This window comes from Giraffa tippelskirchi, chromosome 7 (assembly GCF_054371585.1).
Source record: "Giraffa tippelskirchi isolate mGirTip1 chromosome 7, T2T-mGirTip1v1.2.pri, whole genome shotgun sequence".
In the NCBI taxonomy this organism is placed as follows: Eukaryota; Metazoa; Chordata; class Mammalia; order Artiodactyla; family Giraffidae; genus Giraffa; species Giraffa tippelskirchi.
Window position 1 is genome coordinate 48,707,501 of NC_137281.1, and position 8,544 is coordinate 48,716,044.

Here is an 8,544-nt window from a genome sequence, read left to right on the forward strand (position 1 = left end):
TAAGTAAAATATTTTAATATTAATTTCACTTGTTTTCTTTTACTTTTTAAATATGACTGCCAAGACCTTAAAATTACCTATGTAACTTGCATTATATTTTTTTAAAGAGGACAAACTTTCTGTGTGTGTATATATATATATTTTTCATTTATTTTATTTATTTGGCTGTGTTGGGTCTTAGTCATGGCACACAGGATCTTCTATCTTCTTTGCAGCCTCCAGGATCTTTAGTTGCAGCATATGGGATCTAGTTCCCTGACCAGGGATCGAACCTGGGCTCACTCCATTGCGAGCACAGATTCTTAGCCACTGGGAAATGGCTTAGCCACCAGGGAAGCCCCTGCATTGGATTTCTAATGGGCAGTACTGTTCCATGTGGTTATCCATTCAGCATAGTTTGTTGAAAAATCCATCCTTCCCTTGATTTCCACTGTTGTCGAGACTCAACTGACCACATGGGTACAGATCAGTGAGTGGGCACTTTTCTATTCCATTGATCTACAGGAGTCCTCACGCCATTACCACACTGTCCCAAATACTGTCACTTTATAGTGTGGTACTCCTTCCAATTTGATCCTTGTTCTCTAAAATTGTTTTAGATATCTTAAGCCCTTTCCATTTCTGTGTATAAGTTTTGGAGTCAACTTGTCAATTTCCTTTTTTTTTTTAAGTCTGTTGGGATTTTTTTATTAAGATTGCATTAAATCTATAGATCAATTTGGGGGAAATTGTCTTCTAAATACAGTGACTCTTTGGATCCATAAAGATGGTGTATTACTCCTTTTATGTAGGTTTTCCTTAATTTCTCTCAGCAATACTTTATGGTGTAATTTTTCCTTAAATATGTTATGATTTTAATATTATTGTAAATGGTACCTTAAATTTTTTCTCTTCTGATTATCAGTGACTGCTATGTAAAAACACAACTAAATTAATTTTGGTAAATTGACATGGTAAATTGCTCCCTTACTGCATTCACTTAATACTTCCACAGTAGTTGTTGTAGATGCCCTAGGATTTTCTGTGTCTATGATGATGCCATCTCTGAAAACAGTCTGAATTCTCGAAGTGTTTTTCTTTTCGGAATATATCAAAACAGCCATGTGGTCTTTCTCTCTTCTTCTGTTAATGTGGTTATTTCATATGTTTAACCAACCTTGCACTCCTGGAGTAAACTAGTTGATCATAGATGTGCTGGGCCCAGCACAGACACTGAACGCTCTTCCGTAGACTCATCAAGGCTGGGTCCCGGCCCTGATCCTTTCATCTTAGAGCCCAGGATCCTGGGCGCCAGTGAAGGGCAGGACTCCCCAAGGCAGGGTGGAGCTGAGATTGCTCTGCGTGGGTCTCTCCACAGACCCCTTCTGCATGCTAGGCTGGGAACGCCCCAGGGCGATTAGAGCCCCACCGTGGGGAGAAAGACTGAGCACCTATGCCTTCACTTGCTTGGTGGGGCGGCCCGGTCCAGACATGACTCGGGTCAGAATGGCTGGCCTGTCCCCATTGCTTTACCCTCAGTTTCCAGCCTTAGTTCACTGGGGGCTTCATGGACACGCACACCCTCTACATGAGGGTGGTCCAACACCGATTGGCCGAAAGCCTCATGCAGTCGAGTGTCTGAACAGTTATGCTTTGGGGTAATTCTTGGGCAGAGAGGCACCTTGATGCTTCAAGTCACTGCCCCGTGCCTGTCATCAGGACCATTTAATCCTCAGAAAACTCCGCCCTCGGGAGCACCCTCGGCAGCACGGAGGACATAAAGCGTGATTAATTGCCACGGAAGCGCATCCTTGTGTGCTTCCACACCGCCTTGGGGAGCCATCCCTCACTGTCAGCAGCGGCCCAGGAGAGGTGGCAGGGGGCAGGGGGTGGGGCATGGGAAGAGGGACGTGGACCGCCATGTGCGTCCTCGCCCAGGGACCCTCCCCAGGACCGCGGCCGACCTCCTCAGGCCAGGAAGACGTCTGGCCGCAGAGTCCTGGGAGGGGGCTCTGGGGACCCTGTGTGACCGGGCCCCTGAGCCCAGGGGAGCAGCACCAGCCCTTCCTCACTTCCTGCCCTCTGGCCCGGCTGCCCCGGTTTTATTAGAACCAGTTGCAGATGAGTTTCCTAGAAACAAAGTGACTGATCTCACTGGCCTCTCCCTGAGCAGAGGAAACGTGGAGCCCAGAGCCCCAGCCCTGGGCTCAGAGCCAGTCCAGACCACCTCTGGGCCCTCGCAGCCCCACCAAGGGGGTCACCGCCCAGGAGGGGGAACCGAGGCACAGAGAGGCTGGCCTGGCCCCAGGCCCCACAGCTGCATCGAGCCGGTGCCCCTCAGGCCCTCTGTGGCATTGCTGTTGGCATCAGCAGGCCCAGGCCTGCCCCTAAGATCTGGCACCTTGATGTCCTGTCCCACCATCCTCCCAGAGGGAGGAGGGGCCCCAGGGATCCTGCAGGCCCAGCGCCCTTGCTCCTCTGGACTTGGGGTTCCCCTTCAAGGGGACAGTGAGAGGAAGAGCCAGCCCCTCTCAGGGGTTCCTCACTTTTCCAGCTAGGGAAAGGTCCCCCTGGGGCTCAGGGCTCACTCCCCACCGGGCTCTGTGCTGCCCGCTCCCCGGGCTTTAGCTCCTGTGGCCCTAACAGCTCGCATTATCTTCGGGGCACAGAGGACAGGGCCCTGAAAGGTCAGGGGATCCGAGCTGCAGGAGGCAGCTGAGAACTGAGGCTGGTGGTCCGAGTCTTCACCCTGGCGTCCCACGAGGAGTGCGGACACCTCCCCACAAACAGCACGCGGCACCAAAAAATAGTCAGTGGGGTCTCAGTGAGGCCTCGGCACAGCCAGACTCGCCCACAAAGCTGAAGGCTCCAGAGCAAGCGTCCCCCCAAAACTGGCAAGAAGTGCACAGCCTTTTCCCACCCCGACTCAGAGTCACCCCGGGTCACGTCCTCCGCAACCTCTGCTCTGAGGCCGCCAAGCCGACTGCCCAGGTTCAAGGGAAGGAGACAGAGTCACCTCCAGGAGGGAGGAGGGCTGGAGGAGTCGTGGCCATGTTGTGAATCCCCTACAGACGCGTATCATCTCCGTCCTGCAGATGACAGAGGCACAGAGATGTCAAGTGAGCGGCCCAGGGTCACACAGCTGGTTTGTTACAGGTTTTGAAACCAAGAGAGTCTGCCCTTGACCACCTCACTGAGCTCCAGTGTCAGGGGTTCGTGTTTTCCTGACATTCCTACCCAGATTCCAGGCCAAATTTCTAGTTCTAATTAGAGCTATATGCTGAATCCTCAATTTCCGGTCCACTAACTTTTTCCAAGTCCCCCCTCCCCGGCCCCAGGCCCTGGGTTAACCCGTGGTGACGCTAATGAGGACATAGTCCCTGCACTCAGGGAGCTCCTGGCCAGGCAGGGAGATGGATTTGTCCCCATCAAACTGCCATCCCCGCAGCTGGCTTCACAGGCCGGAGAGGAAAGGGACAGTGATGCTGGGGACCTGACGTGGCAGGCTTAGAGCAGGTTTTCTCAGCCTCAGCCTGGAGGTACACATTTGGGGCTGTCTCGTGCCAGGTATCTCAGTGGTAGAGAATCCGCCTGCCAGTGCAGGAGATGCAGGAGATGCAGGAGACATGGGTTCGATCCCTGGGTCAGGAAGATCCCCTGGAGGAGGAGATGGCAACCACCCCAGTATTCTTGCGGGGAGAATCCCCTGGACAGAAGAGCCTGGTGGGCCACAGTCCATGGGGTCGCAAAGAATTGGACATGACTGAGTGACTGAGCACGCGTGTGCCTTGTAGGATACTCAGCAGCATCGTAGCTTTGGCCAGTAACACACACACTGTCACCCTGTGACCACCAGAGACAGCTCCAGTTATCACCAAAGGGTCCCTGGGAGCAAAGCTACTTGTAGCCAAGAGCCACTGGCTGAGGGGAAGGAATGGGCTCTTTTCCAGGTGGAGAATAAACAAAGGGCGTTCCACGTGGAAGAAAGGAGGCAAAGTAAACACAGGCAGCTTCAAGGAAGGACCTGAAAAGTAAGGCTTCATCACAAGGTAGGAAGCCAGAAAGGGGAACTTAAGTGAGACTGGGAGAGCCTTGGATGTCTTGTCAGGAAATCTGGACTAGATCTTGTAGGCAGTGGAAGATTATTAAGCACAGGAGTGACATGACACAGCTTACTATTTGAAAAGGTCACTCTGGGGACCTCCTCTGTGGGCCACTGGCTAAGATTCTGAGCTCCCAGTGCAGGGGGCCAGGGTTTGATCCCTGATCAGGGAACTAGAACCCACATGTCACAACTTCAGAGTTTGCATGCTGCAATTAAGACCTGATGCAGCCAAATAAATAAATAAAAATTAAAAAAATAAAAAGATGACTTCATTAGAGGTGCGGAGGCAAGGACTGATGTTAGGAGGCTTCTGCAATGGTCCAAGCCAGAGGATACACGCACACACACAGATAGGAACATCACCCTATAGCAATGTGTTCCCGGGGTCCTTCCTGTGGGCACAGTGGTCATTGTGTGGGTTCAGTGGTCATTGTATGGGTTCAGTGGTCATTGCCATGGGCTGAGTGGTCATTGTGTGGGCTCTGTGGTCATTGCATGGGCTCGGTGGTCATTGTGTGGGCTCGGTGGTCATTGCCACAGGCTCAGGGGTCATCACATGGGCTGATAAGGTTTGGAGATTCATCCGCACCATTGCCCACTTTGATCCTGGCATCTATCTCTCCTGCTGCAGAGTAGATTCCATCATCTGATGGTCCCACAGTTGGCACATCCACCCTCCACCCATGGACCCTTGGGTTATTCCCAGTGTGGGGCTGTGACCCATGAAGCCGCCATGGTCATCTCTGTAGGAGTCTCTTGGTGACCGACATGCTCATTCTCTTGGGCCTGCATCCAGGAGGGGACTAGGGAAGCGCTTCACTGCGCCCCTGTGTGACTCCGGGCCCCACGGGCAGGTGTGTCGGCCTGGCCGCTCTGGGCCTCCTCCAGTCCTCAACGCTCTGTGCTGGGACCTGTGTCTCGTGACTTTGTCTAATTTCTCTGTGAGCGGTGATGCCCAGGAAGTGTTTCTTCTGTCCCCCAGCCATTCAGGGCTTGCGCCTGGATTTTACCCAGCTGTCTGTCTTTTTCTTATTGATTTGCGGGATGATGAGAGTTTTATATATATAATGTGTGTTTTCTGGATGTGAGTCCTTGATCAGATACGTGCATTTGGAATATTTTCTTCCAGTCTGTGACTTTCCAGTTTCTTAATGGCATCTTCTGATGAGCAGAGGCTTCCCTGGTGGCTCAGACGATCAAGAATCTGCCTGCAATGCAGGAGAGGCGGGTTCAGTCCCCGGGTCGGGAAAATCCTTTGGAGAAGGGAATGGCAACCCACTCCAGTATTCTTGCTTGGAGAATTCCATGGACAGCGGAGCCTGGCGGGCTATAGTCCATGGGGACACAAAGAGTCAGACATGACTAAATGACTAACACTTTCACTTTCTTTGATGAACAGAAGTCTTTTACTTCGATGAGGTCTATCGTCCCAACCTTGTCTCGTAGGATCGCATTGTCTGGGTCATATTTAAGAAAGCTTTGCCTGCCCAAGGTCCTTAGGACCCATGAGTGTGCATGTCCTGTGCCCTGTCCCTTCAATCCCAGCCCTGAGGCCTCCCTTGTCACTGGACGCCCCCCCCCGCCTCGATACAGCACCTGGCACACCATGAGGGCTCCCCAAGATGTGTGGCTGAGGGAGTTACTGGGTTCCCCCTCAAAGCCCAGGCTGCCCCCCATGCCCACCTCCTGCCTGCCTCTTGATAAGGAAGGACGCAGCCCTTTGATGGAGCTCCTAGTTCAGAAGGCGAGACTGTAGAGGGGCCCCAACTCCCTGTGATAACTGCCCAACAGCGCCCCCAAGGAGCCCGCCTGACCACAACCCCGGACTTAGCATCTTCCCAGCCTGGCCCAGACCCCAGGCCGTCCCCTGAAGGGAAGATGAAAGCCCGGCTCCACTTCAGAGGCAGGGGCTCGGCTTGTGGAGATGACTGGGTCCCAGGGTGAGTGAGCACAGAGATAACTGCGGGCAGACAGTCAGGTCACTTGAAGCCCTAGCTCCTCAGGCTTGTGAAAGACTCACCAGACCCGCGCATCCTGGGATCCTGGTCAAATGAGAAGCCCCTGGTTTAGAGGACGCAGCGGGGGGAAAACTTACCCAGGCGGTCAGAATCCTAAAAAGGCACCGTGAGAGATTTCTAATCTCCTACAGGGCAGGTGGGAGCTCGTGTTGGTGCAAGGGATTTGGAGAACTGGTTGACAGCATCTGCTGCAGCTGAGCCCAAGTGTGATTCCTGTGTCGTGTTGTGTGTGCCCACAGCCCTGCACCCACGTGTTCACCACAATCTAATAGCCCCAAACCGGGACCCACACAAATCCCTGTCCACAGTGGGATCAGGAGACAATTTGGGGGAAACGAACATGCTATTGGTACCCACAACAACACAGATGCCTCTCACCGACACAGTGCTGAGAGAAAGAAGCCAGGGGAGAGGAAGCGTTCTGTGAATCTGTTCGTAGGGTGAATTTCAAGATCAGATAATCTGCGCTGTTAGAGGGCAGCAGGTGCACAAGGGGCTCTGGGGGCTTCGGAGGCTGCTCTGGTTCTGAGTTTTGAGGCAGGTGCTGTGCCTCGACTGTGCTCAGTTGGTGAGGATTCACTGAGAGGTCCCCTATCGACCGTGAATCTTCCCACATGTCTGTTACATGGCAGTGAGAGGGGGCTCTTTTTTAATTAAATTATAGTTGGTCTACAGGGTTGTGTTAGTTTCAAGTGTACAGCAAAGTGATTCAGTTGTATATCTGCATATATTTATTCCATATCCTTTTCCATTGGTTTTTATCACAAGATACTGAATATATTTCCCTGTGTTATACGATAGGACTTTGTTGTTTATCATTCTTATATATTAGCAGTAGTTTGTATCTGCTAATCCCAAACTCCAATTTATCTCTTCCCCCATCCCTTTTCCCCTTTGGTAACCATAAGTTTCTATCTCTGTGGGTCTATTTCTGTTTGTAAGTTCATTTGTATCAGTCTTTTAGATTCCACATACGAGTGATATCATATGATACTTGTCTTTCTCTGTATGACTTATTTCACTTAGTATAATAATCTCTAGTTACACCCATGTTGGTGCAAGTGGCATTAGTTTATTCTTTTTTATGGCTGAGTAGTATTCCACTGTATATTCTTCGTCCATTCCTCTGTCAATGGACATTTAGGTTTGTTTCCATGCCTTAGCTATTGTGAACAGTGCTGCTGTGAACATTGGGGTGCAAGTATCTTTTTCAAGTATGGTTTTCTCTGGATGTATGCCCAGGAGTGGGCTTGCTGGATCATATGGTAGTTTTAGTTTTAGTTTTTTAAGTAAACTCCATACCATTTTCCCTTGTGGCTGCACCAGTCTACATTTGGAAGGGGTGCTCTTTTGTAAGGGGAGGGTCGTCCTGGCATCAGAAGAACCTGGGCTCGCACCTGGAACCCCCCCTCTCTTGGCAGGTAACTGTGGCCCTTGGCCCTCGAGTCCTCCCCCATGAGACGGCGGGCAGCACTGCCACTCCTTGCCTTGCAGTCAGTATACTGAGGAGGGAAAGTGTCCTGCAGGTGCTGGGCTGACCCATGGAAACTTCATCTGAACATGAGGAAGCCAGTACATGCCGAAAGGAATAAAAATGAAAGAAAAGTTATGTTATTTGACAGGGTCCCTGAGTTTTATTCAAGAACTGAGAAATACAGATTGAAACAAGGAGTAACAGAACAAAGTCTTGCAGTACGAGGAACAGATTTGCCTTTCAAGCCAGAGACAGGCTATTTATTTGAACAAGAACTTGCACAGGTCTCTTTTTATCCCCTTTGGAGCATATTTTATGTCGCCAAGAATTTCATGGCTATTAAAGGCTGCAAAGAAAAAACCTTTTAAGACTGTGTGTAGCACAGGGTGGCCATGTTTCCCAACCCCTGAGGATGGCAAGGCTTCAGAAGTGCTTTTAAAGTTGATGGTCCTCAGAATCCACTGAGATTGTGCCTGCTCCCTGACCTGGGACCCAGCAACACCATTTCTGGGTGTCCTCTCACCACAGGGCGTTGTGTGCTCACCAAAAGACACTTATTAGAATGTTCGAGACTGCCCTATCCAAACGTCCATCGAAGATAAATCAGACAAGTGAGTGAGGACATGGTCTCACCATGGAATAGTATACAGCAGTGAACATGAAAAATCAGCAGTGACATACTCACAAATGAAGCCAGACACAGAATTTGACTTGATCATGAAACCCAAAATGAAACAAAGTGCTCTTCGGTGGTGGAGGTTGATCCTAGGACAGGGTAGTCGTGGGAATGGAGTCAAGGGGGCTTCGGGGTTGAATCATGTTCTGAGCCTTCACATGGGTGCTGGTATCACAGGTGTGCACATGCAACCATCGCGCAGAACTGTTCTCACAATGCTATGCTTTTCTGCATGGGCATTCTACTTCAATAAAGAATTAGTAAAGTTTAAAGCACATTTAAAAAATATGGC